Source organism: Asterias amurensis, chromosome 15, assembly GCF_032118995.1.
Source record: "Asterias amurensis chromosome 15, ASM3211899v1".
Taxonomy (NCBI): Eukaryota; Metazoa; Echinodermata; class Asteroidea; order Forcipulatida; family Asteriidae; genus Asterias; species Asterias amurensis.
In genome coordinates, this window is record NC_092662.1 from 5896558 (window position 1) to 5913321 (window position 16764).

Sequence of the window (16764 nt, forward strand, 5' to 3'; positions counted from 1 at the left end):
TTAAAAAAACATCTTACTTACTGTATGTGATAATAATATAATTATATCGAAGTCTTTTATAGCGCACGTATCTACCAAACAAGGTACTCAAGGCGCTGAGTATACAAACTTTCAGAAAGATAGGTTATTGCAGTGATGAATTCTGAGACCCAATTATGTAGCACCTTACAAGGGTTTACAATGTGCTACGGCGCATTAAGCAGCCGTAACCAGGGACACCGAAGCGAACCCCTTTTTTTTTTATAAAAGTACACTGGGTTCTTTTGCATGCGTTACACAACACATGGGACCAACGGCTTTACGTCCCATCCGAAGGACGAAGTAATGGTTAAGTATCTTGCTTAAGGACACAAGTGTCACGGCTGGGGATTCGAACCCAAACTCTGCTGATAAGCATTATTTATTTGAAGTAATCATTGTATTCTCATACAGTTACGGCACCATCTTCTGACTGCTTCCCAAAGAAAGAATCTATACTATTAAAAGTGTAACCCGCGCCATCTTGGATTGAAAATTAGAAGGTCCAGTGGCATGGCATCCTTGTGGAAATCAACACGGTTAAGTGTGTGGAATTCAATACGTTTGTGTGGTTTCAGACGTCGGGTTGCAAGTCTACAAAACCCTGACCCAAACTCCCACTTAAAAGTCATCTGATTGGAGAAAGTTTGGGCAACGACCGTGTGTCAACCACTGGTCGATGTTGTTACCAGACTTCCTAGAAATCTTTCTGACAGGCGACTCATTGGACAGTGTTTCGCAGATGGTTCTCCGGATTGGTTCACTCATTGCCCCTTGCCTGCCCACCCGCCATTCGATCCGCCCTTTTTGGTCGGGTTACTTTCATGTTGTACTAAGCATGGTATTCCGGATTAGTTCATTCATCGCTGCGCAGGGTCGAAAGGGTCGAAGAGGTTGGGTGCCAGGACAAAACCGAAACAAATCTCACGAGTTTGCATTGAATGATTGAAGTAACTCTCAGATTGATGTTTCGCAGGCGACCATGTGTCAACCACTGGTCGATGTTGTGATCAGACTTCCTAGAAATCCTTCTGACAGGTGACTCATTTGTTGAAAAGATTAAATGGAGAATATTTATTTTAAAAAAACATTCACTTCCAAACGGCATGAGAATTATCAAGATGGACAAGGATGGGATCAAACGGAAGCTTTATAACTTGGAAAAATTGGGTAGGGCCGGCTATAGGTTGGAAGGTGTCTCAGGGAACTTTACAATTAATAACATTTTGGGGTTGGGGGGGGGCTTTACACAAAGACCCTATAACCGCTCCTTACATTCTGGTCAGTGTATTGTGAGTGATGTGGTGTTTGGTTTTGAGACAGGCCACATGTTGCTTGGTGAAGGAGTTCGCCGTGGGACCACTTTAGGTTGAAAGTGGGTGGCGACCTCGGACTTACAAAAATCTCCATACAGAAATTGCACTATTGATGCAAAATGTATCTTGCTGTTTTTAAACTATGGACGCTATCTTTTGCCAATAACCTCAAATGAGCACATGAATACCGTTTTAGAATACGGTCTGTTCATAGAGGTATAGTGTTGCAGTTTCAGAGTTTACCCCATCACGGAAGTTTGTGAAACTTATACACGTACGACAAAGGCTGTTTTGAAGCTGTAAAAAAGAACTTTGCATTTGGTCAAACTTGTTCAGCAAAACGACATTAAGTTTCCTTTTGAATAAGTCCATTCACAAAATTGGTTAGAGCAGTGTGTCGGTCAGGTCTCAGAATGTACATTTTGCCAAATCCATTTTGTAGCCTAATTTAGCAGTCGGCCCGTTATTAACAAAATAGACCTCTTGCAGCTGAATGGGGTACAGTTTTAGGAGTTTGTCTATTGATCCAAACTGGACGTAACAAACCCTAAAAATAACTTGACATGCTTTCTGAAAGTGAAATTAGTTAGAGAAAATTAAGGAGTGAGGATGAATTTATCGTTTTTATTTAGTTTGTACGATATAGGGTTCCAGAGATATGGGATGTATGGAGGTTTGTTCCTAGAGCAGCGTGAACATGAACGCGGTCAGAAATTGTGTCTTTTGTCGTTAAAATTTCGCGAGATGCAATAAGCCCAAAGTGACAATAAACAAAACACTTTTCTGACGTTCACGTTTAGTGCTCCCGTATCGTGCAGCCTATTGACCAGAAGGTTTACAAGACCAATTCAGATGAGAATAAACTAAAAAGAGGCCAACGCTCTTACCGCCCCCCCCCCGAAAAAAAACAGTAGATAAATTAGATTTGTGGCACACAGCATGTTCCGAAAACTCGCTTTACTTATAGTTCTGTAGCAACGCTATGTTTCGTGGGACGTGAAAATGTCACTTTTTGAGGATGTTTTTTAAAAAGGAAATGCAAGCATTATAAATGTATATTGAGTGTGTGGGGAAAGTTTTGGTAGTGTAGTACAAAAGAAACTTTAGTTATTGCTGGCTATTGGTCAGTTTCACCGATCAACGCTGATTTGAAAAACGTGTAGCGTTAAGGAGGCATAAAATATTAGATCCCTATAAGGGCTCTTGGGGGAAGCTTATAGTTTCTCAGAGATGCCAAGTCCAGAGGCCAGCTATGCGTGAGATTTTTCAAAGCTCATACACAAGTCAATGGGAAACTACACAACCATACACAAGTCAATAGGAAACTACACAACCATACACAAGTCAATAGGACACTTAATACAACCATACACATGTCAATGGGAAACTACACAACCATACACAAGTCAATGGGAATTGACACAACCATACACAAGTCAATGGGAAACTACACAACCATACACAAGTCAATGGGAAACTACACAACCATACACAAGTCAATGGGAAACTACACAACCATACACCAGTCAATGGGAAACTACACAACCATACACAAGTCAATGGGAAACTAAACAACCATACACATGTCAATGGGAAACTACACAACCATACACAAGTCAATGGGAATTGACACAACCATACACCAGTCAATGGGAAACTATACAACCATACACAAGTCAATGGGAAACTACACAACCATACACATGTCAATGGGAATATACACAGCCATACACAATTATGCGTGAGATTTTTCAAAGTGCAACCCCCCCCCCAAATTTTTTTTCCCCAGTTTTAGAAGGCCTTTCCGAATCGCCGCCCAACTTTTTTTTTTTTATTAAAATAAAAATAGAAATTTAATTGTGGACAAAAAAGTGTTCCAAAATGCATCAAAAACCTCTTCATAACAATTAAAACTAACATGAGATACACAGAATATGTTGATGGTTAATGTGGAGGTACGATTGTGTCAGATTATTTCCTTCCAAACTAAAAAAGTCAATTGGAAACTACACAACCATACACAAGTCAATAGGAAACTACACAACCATACACAAGTCAATGGGAAACTACACAACCATACACAAGTCAATGGGAAACTACACAACCATACACAAGTCAATGGGAATGGACACAACCATACACAAGTCAATAGGAAACTACACAACCATACACAAGTCAATTGGAATTGACACAACCATACACAAGTCAATGGGAAACTACACAACCATACACAAGTCAATGGGAAACTACACAACCATACACAAGTCAATGGGAAACTACACAACCATACACCAGTCAATGGGAAACTACACAACCATACACAAGTCGATGGGAAGCTACACAACCATACACAAGTCAATGGGACACTTCACAACCATACACAAGTCAATGGGAATTGACACAACCATACACCAGTCAATGGAAAACTATACAACCATACACAAGTCAATGGGAAACTACACAACCATACACATGTCAATGGGAATATACACAGCAATACACAATTATGCGTGAGATTTTTCAAAGCGCAACCCCCCCCCCAAATTTTTTTCCCCAGTTTTAGAAGGCCTTTCGAAATCGCCGCCCAACTTTCTTTTTTTTATAAAAAAAAAAATAGAAATTTAATTGTGGACAAAAAAGTGTTCCAAAATGCATCAAAAACCTCTTCATAACAATTAAAACTAACATGAGATACACAGAATATGTTGATGGTTAATGTGGAGGTACGATTGTGTCAGATTATTTCCTTCCAAACTAAAAAAGTCAATTGGAAACTACACAACCATACACAAGTCAATAGGAAACTACACAACCATACACAAGTCAATGGGAAACTACACAACCATACACAAGTCAATGGGAAACTACACAACCATACACAAGTCAATGGGAATTGACACAACCATACACAAGTCAATGGGAAACTACACAACCATACACAAGTCAATGGGACACTACACAACCATACACAAGTCAATGGGAATTGACACAACCATACACCAGTCAATGGGAAACTATACAACCATACACAAGTCAATGGGAAACTACACAACCATACACATGTCAATGGGAATATACACAGCCATACACAATTATGCGTGAGATTTTTCAAAGTGCAACCCCCCCTCCAAATTTTTTTTCCCCAGTTTTAGAAGGCCTTTCCAAATCGCCGCCCAACTTTCTTTTTTTTATAAAAATAAAAATAGAAATTTAATTGTGGACAAAAAAGTGTTCCAAAATGCATCAAAAACCTCTTCATAACAATTAAAACTAACATGAGGTACACAGAATATGTTGATGGTTAATTTGGAGGTACGATTGTGTCAGATTATTTCCTTCCAAACTAAAAAAGTCAATTGGAAACTACACAACCATACACAAGTCAATAGGAAACTACACAACCATACACAAGTCAATGGGAAACTACACAACCATACACAAGTCAATGGGAAACTACACAACCATACACAAGTCAATGGGAATTGACACAACCATACACCAGTCAATGGGAAACTACACAACCATACACAAGTCAATGGGAAACTACACAACCATACACAAGTCAATGGGAAACTACACAACCATACACAAGTCAATGGGAATGGACACAACCATACACAAGTCAATAGGAAACTACACAACCATACACAAGTCAATTGGAATTGACACAACCATACACAAGTCAATGGGAAACTACACAACCATACACAAGTCAATGGGAAACTACACAACCATACACAAGTCAATGGGAAACTACACAACCATACACCAGTCAATGGGAAACTACACAACCATACACAAGTCGATGGGAAGCTACACAACCATACACAAGTCAATGGGACACTTCACAACCATACACAAGTCAATGGGAATTGACACAACCATACACCAGTCAATGGGAAACTATACAACCATACACAAGTCAATGGGAAACTACACAACCATACACATGTCAATGGGAATATACACAGCCATACACAATTATGCGTGAGATTTTTCAAAGCGCAACCCCCCCAAAAATTTTTTTTCCCCAGTTTTAGAAGGCCTTTCGAAATCGCCGCCCAACTTTCTTTTTTTTATAAAAAAAAAAATAGAAATTTAATTGTGGACAAAAAAGTGTTCCAAAATGCATCAAAAACCTCTTCATAACAATTAAAACTAACATGAGATACACAGAATATGTTGATGGTTAATGTAGAGGTACGATTGTGTCAGATTATTTCCTTCCAAACTAAAAAAGTCAATAGGAAACTACACAACCATACACAAGTCAATGGGAAACTACACAACCATACACAAGTCAATGGGAAACTACACAACCATACACAAGTCAATGGGAATTGACACAACCATACACCAGTCAATGGGAAACTATACAACCATACACAAGTCAACGGGAAACTACACAACCATACACATGTCAATGGGAATATACACAGCCATACACAATTATGCGTGAGATTTTTCAAAGCGCAACCCCCCCCCAATTTTTTTTCCCCAGTTTTAGAAGGCCTTTCGAAATCGCCGCCCAATTTTCTTTTTTTTATAAAAAAAAAATAGAAATTTAATTGTGGACAAAAAAGTGTTCCAAAACGCATCAAAAACCTCTTCATAACAAATAAAACTAACATGAGATACACAGAATATGTTGATGGTTAATGTGGAGGTACGATTGTGTCAGATTATTCCCTTCCAAACTAAAAAAGTCAATTGGAAACTACACAACCATACACAAGTCAATAGGAAACTACACAACCATACACAAGTCAATGGGAAACTACACAACCATACACAAGTCAATGGGAAATTACACAACCATACACAAGTCAATGGGAATGGACACAACCATACACAAGTCAATGGGAAACTACACAACCATACACAAGTCAATGGGAAACTACACAACCATACACAAGTCAACGGGAATTGACACAACCATACACCAGTCAATGGGAAACTATACAACCATACACAAGTCAATGGGAAACTACACAACCATACACATGTCAATGGGAATATACACAGCCATACACAATTATGCGTGAGATTTTTCAAAGTGCAACCCCCCCCCCCAAATTTTTTTTCCCCAGTTTTAGAAGGCCTTTCCGAATCGCCGCCCAACTTTCTTTTTTTCATAAAAATAAAAATAGAAATTTAATTGTGGACAAAAAAGTGTTCCAAAATGCATCAAAAACCTCTTCATAACAATTAAAACTAACATGAGGTACACAGAATATGTTGATGGTTAATGTGGAGGTACGATTGTGTCAGATTATTTCCTTCCAAACTAAAAAAGTCAATTGGAAACTACACAACCATACACATGTCAATGGGAATATACACAGCCATACACAATTATGCGTGAGATTTTTCAAAGCGCAACCCCCCCCCCAATTTTTTTTCCCCAGTTTTAGAAGGCCTTTCGAAATCGCCGCCCAATTTTCTTTTTTTTCATAAAAAAAAAAATAGAAATTTAATTGTGGACAAAAAAGTGTTCCAAAACGCATCAAAAACCTCTTCATAACAAATAAAACTAACATGAGATACACAGAATATGTTGATGGTTAATGTGGAGGTACGATTGTGTCAGATTATTCCCTTCCAAACTAAAAAAGTCAATTGGAAACTACACAACCATACACAAGTCAATAGGAAACTACACAACCATACACAAGTCAATGGGAAACTACACAACCATACACAAGTCAATGGGAAATTACACAACCATACACAAGTCAATGGGAATGGACACAACCATACACAAGTCAATGGGAAACTACACAACCATACACAAGTCAATGGGAAACTACACAACCATACACAAGACAATGGGAAACTACACAACCATACACAAGTCAATGGGAAACTACACAACCATACACAAGTCAATGGGAAACTACACAACCATACACATGTCAATGGGAATATACACAGCCATACACAATTATGCGTGAGATTTTTCAAAGTGCAACCCCTCCCCAAATTTTTTTTCCCCAGTTTTAGAAGGCCTTTCCGAATCGCCGCCCAACTTTCTTTTTTTCATAAAAATAAAAATAGAAATTTAATTGTGGACAAAAAAGTGTTCCAAAATGCATCAAAAACCTCTTCATAACAATTAAAACTAACATGAGGTACACAGAATATGTTGATGGTTAATGTGGAGGTACGATTGTGTCAGATTATTTCCTTCCAAACTAAAAAAGTCAATTGGAAACTACACAACCATACACAAGTCAATAGGAAACTACACATCCATACACAAGTCAATGGGAAACTACACAACCATACACAAGTCAATGGGAATGGACACAACCATACACAAGTCAATAGGAAACTACACAACCATACACAAGTCAATTGGAATTGACACAACCATACACAAGTCAATGGGAAACTACACAACCATACACAAGTCAATGGGAAACTACACAACCATACACAAGTCAATGGGAAACTACACAACCATACACCAGTCAATGGGAAACTACACAACCATACACAAGTCGATGGGAAGCTACACAACCATACACAAGTCAATGGGACACTTCACAACCATACACAAGTCAATGGGAATTGACACAACCATACACCAGTCAATGGGAAACTATACAACCATACACAAGTCAATGGGAAACTACACAACCATACACATGTCAATGGGAATATACACAGCCATACACAGTTATGCGTGAGATTTTTCAAAGCGCAACCCCCCCCCCCAAATTTCTTTTCCCCAGTTTTAGAAGGCCTTTCGAAATCGCCGCCCAACTTTCTTTTTTTTATAAAAAAAAAATAGAAATTTAATTGTGGACAAAAAAGTGTTCCAAAATGCATCAAAAACCTCTTCATAACAATTAAAACTAACTTGAGATACACAGAATATGTTGATGGTTAATGTAGAGGTACGATTGCGTCAGATTATTTCCTTCCAAACTAAAAAAGTCAATAGGAAACTACACAACCATACACAAGTCAATGGGAAACTACACAACCATACACAAGTCAATGGGAATGGACACAACCATACACAAGTCAATAGGAAACTACACAACCATACACAAGTCAATTGGAATTGACACAACCATACACAAGTCAATGGGAAACTACACAACCATACACAAGACAATGGGAAACTACACAACCATACACAAGTCAATGGGAAACTACACAACCATACACAAGTCAATGGGAAACTACACAACCATACACCAGTCAATGGGAAACTATACAACCATACACAAGTCAATGGGAAACTACACAACCATACACATGTCAATGGGAATATACACAGCCATACACAATTATGCGTGAGATTTTTCAAAGCGCAACCCCCCCCCCCCCAAATTTGTTTTCCCCCAGTTTTAGAAGGCCTTTCGAAATCGCCGCCAACTTTCTTTTTTTTATAAAAAAAAAAATAGAAATTTAATTGTGGAAAAAAAAGTGTTCCAAAACGCATCAAAAACCTCTTCATAACAAAAAAAACTAACATGATATACACAGAATATGTTGATGGTTAATGTGGAGGTACGATTGTGTCAGATTATTTCCTTCCAAACTAAAAAAGTCAATAGGAAACTACACAACCATACACAAGTCAATAGGAAACTACACAACCATACACAAGTCAATGGGAAACTACACAACCATACACAAGTCAATGGGAAACTACACAACCATACACAAGTCAATGGGAATGGACACAACCATGCACAAGTCAATAGGAAACTACACAACCATACACAAGTCAATTGGAATTGACACAGCCATACACAAGTCAATGGGAAACTACACAACCATACACAAGTCAACGGGAAACTACACAACCATACACAAGTCAATGGGAAACTACACAACCATACACCAGTCAATGGGAAACTACACAACCATACACAAGTCGATGGGAAGCTACACAACCATACACAAGTCAATGGGACACTTCACAACCATACACAAGTCAATGGGAATTGACACAACCATACACCAGTCAATGGGAAACTATACAACCATACACAAGTCAATGGGAAACTACACAACCATACACATGTCAATGGGAATATACACAGCCATACACAATTATGCGTGAGATTTTTCAAAGCGCAACCCCCCCCAAACTTTTTTTCCCCAGTTTTAGAAGGCCTTTCGAAATCGCCGCCCAACTTTCTTTTTTTTATAAAAAAAAAATAGAAATTTAATTGTGGACAAAAAAGTGTTCCAAAATGCATCAAAAACCTCTTCATAACAATTAAAACTAACATGAGATACACAGAATATGTTGATGGTTAATGTGGAGGTACGATTGTGTCAGATTATTTCCTTCCAAACTAAAAAAGTCAATAGGAAACTACACAACCATACACAAGTCAATGGGAAACTACACAACCATACACAAGTCAATGGGAAACTACACAACCATACACAAGTCAATGGGAATGGACACAACCATACACAAGTCAATGGGAAACTACACAACCATACACAAGTCAATGGGAAACTACACAACCATACACAAGTCAATGGGAAACTACACAACCATACACAAGTCAATGGGAATGACACAACCATACACAAGTCAATGGGAAACTACACAACCATACACAAGTCAATGGGAAGCTACACAACCATACACAAGTCAATGGGAAACTACACAACCATACACCAGTCAATGGGAAACTACACAACCATACACAAGTCAATGGGAAGCTACACAACCATACACAAGTCAATGGGAATATACACAGCCATACACAAGTCAATGGGAAACTACACAACCATACACCAGTCAATGGGAAACTACACAACCATACACAAGTCGATGGGAAGCTACACAACCATACACAAGTCAATGGGACACTTCACTACCATACACAAGTCAATGGGAATTGACACAACCATACACCAGTCAATGGGAAACTATACAACCATACACAAGTCAATGGGAAACTACACAACCATACACATGTCAATGGGAATATACACAGCCATACACAATTATGCGTGAGATTTTTCAAAGCGCAACCCCCCCCCAAATTTTTTCCCCAGTTTTAGAAGGCCTTTCAAAATCGCCGCCCAACTTTCTTTTTTTTTTTTTAAAAAAAATAGAAATTTAATTGTGGACAAAAAAGTGTTCCAAAAGGCATCAAAAAACTCTTCATAACAATTAAAACGAACATGAGGTCACAGAATATGTTGATGGTTAATGTGGAGGTACGATTGTGTCAGATTATTTCCTTCCAAACTAAAAAAGTCAATTGGAAACTACACAACCATACACAAGTCAATAGGAAACTACACAACCATACACAAGTCAATGGGAAACTACACAACCATACACAAGTCAATGGGAAACTACACAACCATACACAAGTCAATGGGAAACTACACAACCATACACAAGTCAATGGGAAACTACACAACCATACACAAGTCAATGGGAATGGACACAACCATACACAAGTCAATGGGAAACTACACAACCATACACAAGTCAATGGGAAACTACACAACCATACACAAGTCAATGGGAATGGACACAACCATACACAAGTCAACAGGAAACTACACAACCATACACAAGTCAATGGGAAACTACACAACCATACACAAGTCAATGGGAAACTACGCAACCATACACAAGTCAATGGGAAACTACACAACCATACACAAGTCAATGGGAAACTACACAACCATACACAAGTCAATAGGACACTTAATACAACCATACACATGTCAATGGGAAACTATACAACCATACACAAGTCAATGGGAAACTACACAACCATACACAAGTCAATGGGAAACTACACAACCATACACAAGTCAATGGGAAACTACACAACCATACACAAGTCAATGGGAAACTACACAACCATACACAAGTCAATGGGAAACTACACAACCATACACAAGTCAATGGGAAACTACACAACCATACACAAGTCAATGGGAATGGACACAACCATACACAAGTCAATGGGAAACTACACAACCATACACAAGTCAATGGGAAACTACACAACCATACACAAGTCAATGGGAATGGACACAACCATACACAAGTCAACAGGAAACTACACAACCATACACAAGTCAATGGGAAACTACACAACCATACACAAGTCAATGGGAAACTACGCAACCATACACAAGTCAATGGGAAACTACACAACCATACACAAGTCAATGGGAAACTACACAACCATACACAAGTCAATAGGACACTTAATACAACCATACACATGTCAATGGGAAACTATACAACCATACACAAGTCAATGGGAAACTACACAACCATACACAAGTCAATGGGAAACTACACAACCATACACAAGTCAATGGGAAACTACACAACCATACACAAGTCAATGGGAATGACACAACCATACACAAGTCAATGGGAAACTACGCAACCATACACAAGTCAATGGGAAACTACACAACCATACACAAGTCAATGGGAAACTACACAACCATACACAAGTCAATAGGACACTTAATACAACCATACACATGTCAATGGGAAACTACACAACCATACACAAGTCAATGGACACTTCACAACCATACACAAGTCAATGGGAATTGACACAACCATACACAAGTCAATGGGAAACTACACAACCATACACAAGTCAATGGGAAACTACACAACCATACACAAGTCAATGGGAAACTACACAACCATACACCAGTCAATGGGAAACTACACAACCATACACAAGTCAATGGGAAACTAAACAACCATACACATGTCAATGGGAAACTACACAACCATACACAAGTCAATGGGAATTGACACAACCATACACCAGTCAATGGGAAACTATACAACCATACACAAGTCAATGGGAAACTACACAACCATACACATGTCAATGGGAATATACACAGCCATACACAATTATGCGTGAGATTTTTCAAAGTGCAACCCCCCCCCAAATTTTTTTTCCCCAGTTTTAGAAGGCCTTTCCGAATCGCCGCCCAACTTTCTTTTTTTTATAAAAAAAAAATAGAAATTTAATTGTGGACAAAAAAGTGTTCCAAAATGCATCAAAAACCTCTTCATAACAATTAAAACTAACATGAGGTACACAGAATATGTTGATGGTTAATGTGGAGGTACGATTGCGTCAGATTATTTCCTTCCAAACTAAAAAAGTCAATTGGAAACTACACAACCATACACAAGTCAATAGTATGGAGGACGAAAAGTGGACATCTGCTTTTCTGGTATCAGAATTACAGAAAAGCAGATTTTATGGGTTTTTTATATCAATTTTTCTCCTTTTCTTCTTTTCTGCTACCTGAAAAGCAGATTGACCGTTTTGTGAAAATGCATGTTCTACTTTTCTGTTACCAGAAAAGCAGGTTTTACTTTTTCTCCATATGCTGGCGGACGAAAAGTGGCCGTTTGCTTTTCTGCTATTAGAATAGTAGAAAAGCAGATTTAACGTTTTGTGAATATGCAATTTTCTATTTCTCCGCTTTTCCGCCACCTGAAAAGCAGATTTTACTCGGGCGGCCGAAAAGTGGCCATCTCCTTGTCTCCTTTCGGTTATCGGAAAATCATACTTTACCTAGGTGGCCAAAAAGTGGCCATTTGCCTTTTTGCGTTCGTATTTTGGAAGAAGTGTTTTTGTGATGACCGCACATGCGGCGCGGCATCTCAAAGGAAATACGCCGGTGGAGGTTTCAAAAACCGGTGACACGGTTGGACTTGTTCAATAAATCGAAACGTTGCGGGGCAGTCCTTTGAACGCAAAAAAAGGCAAACGGTCACTTCTCGGTCACCTAGGTAATTAATATGATTATCCGGTATCTGAAAGCCCGAGTAAAATCTGCTTTTCAGGTGGCGGAAAAGCAGAGAAATAGAAAATTGCTTCTTCACAAAACGTTAAACCTGCTTTTCTACTATTCTGATAGCAGAAAAGCAAATGGCCACTTTTCGTCTGCCAGCATATGGAAAAAAAGTATGGTAACAGAGAAGTAGGAAAGTAGAAAATGCATTTTCACAAAACGTTCAATCTGCTTTTCAGGTAGCAGAAAAGAAGAAAAGGAGAAAAGTTGATATAAAAAACCCATAAAATCTGCTTTTCTGTAATTCTGATACCAGAAAAGCAGATGTCCACTTTTCGTCCTCCATATCAACAGGAAACTACACAACCATACACAAGTCAATGGGAAACTACACAACCATACACAAGTCAATGGGAAACTACACAACCATACACAAGTCAATGGGAAACTACACAAACATACACAAGTCAATGGGAAACTTCACAACCATACACAAGTCAATGGGAAACTACACAACCATACATGGGAATATACACAGCCATACACAATTATGCGTGAAATTTTTCAAAGCGCAACCCCCACCCCCTCCCCCCCCCCCCCAAATTTTTTTCCCCAGTTTAAGAAGGCCTTTCGAAATCGTCGCCCAACTTTCTTTTTTTTATAAAAAAAAAATAGAAATTTAATTGTGGACAAAAAAGTGTTCCAAAATGCATCAAAAACCTCTTCATAACAATTTAAACTAACATGAGGTCACAGAATATGTTGATGGTTAATGTGGAGGTACGATTGTGTCAGATTATTTCCTTCCAAACTAAAAAAGTCAATTGGAAACTACACAACCATACACAAGTCAATAGGAAACTACACAACCATACACAAGTCAATGGGAAACTACACAACCATACACAAGTCAATGGGAAACTACACAACCATACACAAGTCAATGGGAAACTACACAACCATACACAAGTCAATGGGAAACTACACTACCATACACCAGTCAATGGGAAACTACACAACCATACACAAGTCAATGGGAAACTAAACAACCATACACATGTCAATGGGAAACTACACAACCATACACAAGTCAATGGGAATTGACACAACCATACACCCGTCAATGGGAAACTATACAACCATACACAAGTCAATGGGAAACTACACAACCATACACATGTCAATGGGAATATACACAGCCATACACAATTATGCGTGAGATTTTTCAAAGCGCAACCCCCCCCTAAATATTTTTTCCCCCAGTTTTAGAAGGCCTTTCGAAATCGCCGCCCAACTTTCTTTTTTTTATAAAAAAAAAAATAGAAATTTAATTGTGGACAAAAAAGTGTTCCAAAATGCATCAAAAACCTCTTCATAACAATTAAAACTAACATGAGGTCGCAGAATATGTTGATGGTTAATGTGGAGGTACGATTGTGTCAGATTATTTCCTTCCAAACTAAAAAAGTCAATTGGAAACTACACAACCATACACAAGTCAATAGGAAACTACACAACCATACACAAGTCAATGGGAAACTACACAACCATACACAAGTCAATGGGAAACTACACAACCATACACAAGTCAATGGGAAACTACACAACCATACACAAGTCAATGGGAAACTTCACAACCATACACAAGTCAATGGGAATGGACACAACCATACACAAGTCAATGGGAAACTACACAACCATACACAAGTCAAAGGGAAACTACACAACCAAACACAAGTCAATGGGAAACTACACAACCACACACAAGTCAATGGGAAACTACACAACCATACACAAGTCAATAGGACACTTAATACAACCATACACATGTCAATGGGAAACTACACAACCATACACAAGTCATTGGACACTTCACAACCATACACAAGTCAATGGGAATTGACACAACCATACACAAGTCAATGGGAAACTACACAACCATACACAAGTCAATGGGAAACTACACAACCAGACACAAGTCAATGGGAAACTACACAACCATACACAAGTCAATGGGAAACTACACAACCATACACAAGTCAATGGGAAACTAAACAACCATACACATGTCAATGGGAAACTATACAACCATACACAAGTCAATGGGAAACTACACAACCATACACAAGTCAACGGGAATATACACAGCCATACACAATTATGCGTGAGATTTTTCAAAGCTCACCCCCCCCCCCCCAAATTTTTTTTCTTCAGTTTTAGGCCTTTCGAAATCGCCGCCCAACTTTTCTTTTCTTTATAAAAAACAAATCAGAAATTTAATTATGGACAAAAAAGTGTTCCAAAATGCATCAAAAACCTCTTCATAATAATTAAAACTAACATGAGGTACACACAATCTGTTGATGGTTAATGTGGAGGTACGATTGTGTCAGATTATTTCCTTCCAAACTAACAAAATATTGACTAAAAATGATGTCCAAAATCCTCCGCTCACTTCCTCTGCCTGTTGTGTCTTCGCTAGTGGAGCGCATTTAACGAGTTTGCTATGTGAATCGGGAAACGCTTATTGCGCTCTGCCGAATTTTAGTTGAACCTGCTGGAAGAGCAAAAGCGTGCGCAATCTGCAAATTTGTGCTCTGTTTGTACAAAGTTTGTACAAAAAAATGATGATTCTGATAAACTGCGTTCAATCTGAAGATTGTGCAAACATTGTGGATTGCGTTTTTGTACACACGAGCGCGATTTGGCAATGCATGACGTTAATTTTTATTTTTTCCCCGGTCTGGCCCCAATGCGTGAGAAAATGGTTGCTGTGCGTGTGAGCGTGAGACAGAGCCCAAATGCGTGAGTCTCACGCCTAATGCGTGGGTCTTGGTAGGTCTGGTTTCTAGAAGTATGCATAAGGTACGTCGTCTAACCCAAAACGAGGTGGGCGCAGCCACTGCAAGTAGTGGCGGACGTGCGAAATAGCTTCATTTTGGGTTAGAATTATGACGCCATGCATAAATATTGAGAGAGGCGTATAACACCCTCACCCACATTACCTTTCGAAATATTTGTGTAAAGGATTTTCATCATCTAGCGGGGTGCGATCTGAGAAAACAATTTGTCTTTATCTGTAGAAGAGAAAACAATTCAAAAGAGGGCGCTAGTCAATGTAGCTGACCGTTGAGTAACAACAAATCCGTGAGGAAAACTCACTATCATTTTACCTGCTTTCATTCCTTACGTTTACATAAGTCAAAAGCATCTAAGCCAGTGAGACAGCTGTGCTAGTTATTTTTTTTTCTTCTGGCACAACTTTTAAAGAAGAATTATAACAACAAAATGTAGAAACATGGTTTTTAAACTCTGTAGGGTTTGCAATTACAAGTGTGAGCGTATAATTCAAAGGAGGGAGTATGGCATCAACGATACAATTACAAAATGGGGAAATTCTTTGAACTGTGTCAGTGTTTTTGGCTGTTCCTTTTGTTACTTAAACTTTTACATCTGAATCCTGCGATTTATTGCATCATTTTATTCATATTTCATAAATAACCGCCCAATGACCCAATCAATTACCAGCACACACCTGTCGTATACATTATACATGTACATCATCCCACAAATACAGCAAGTGCTTGGCAACATGACGTCATATTCTACACAAGTTACCTCTCGCTTTTACGCAGTG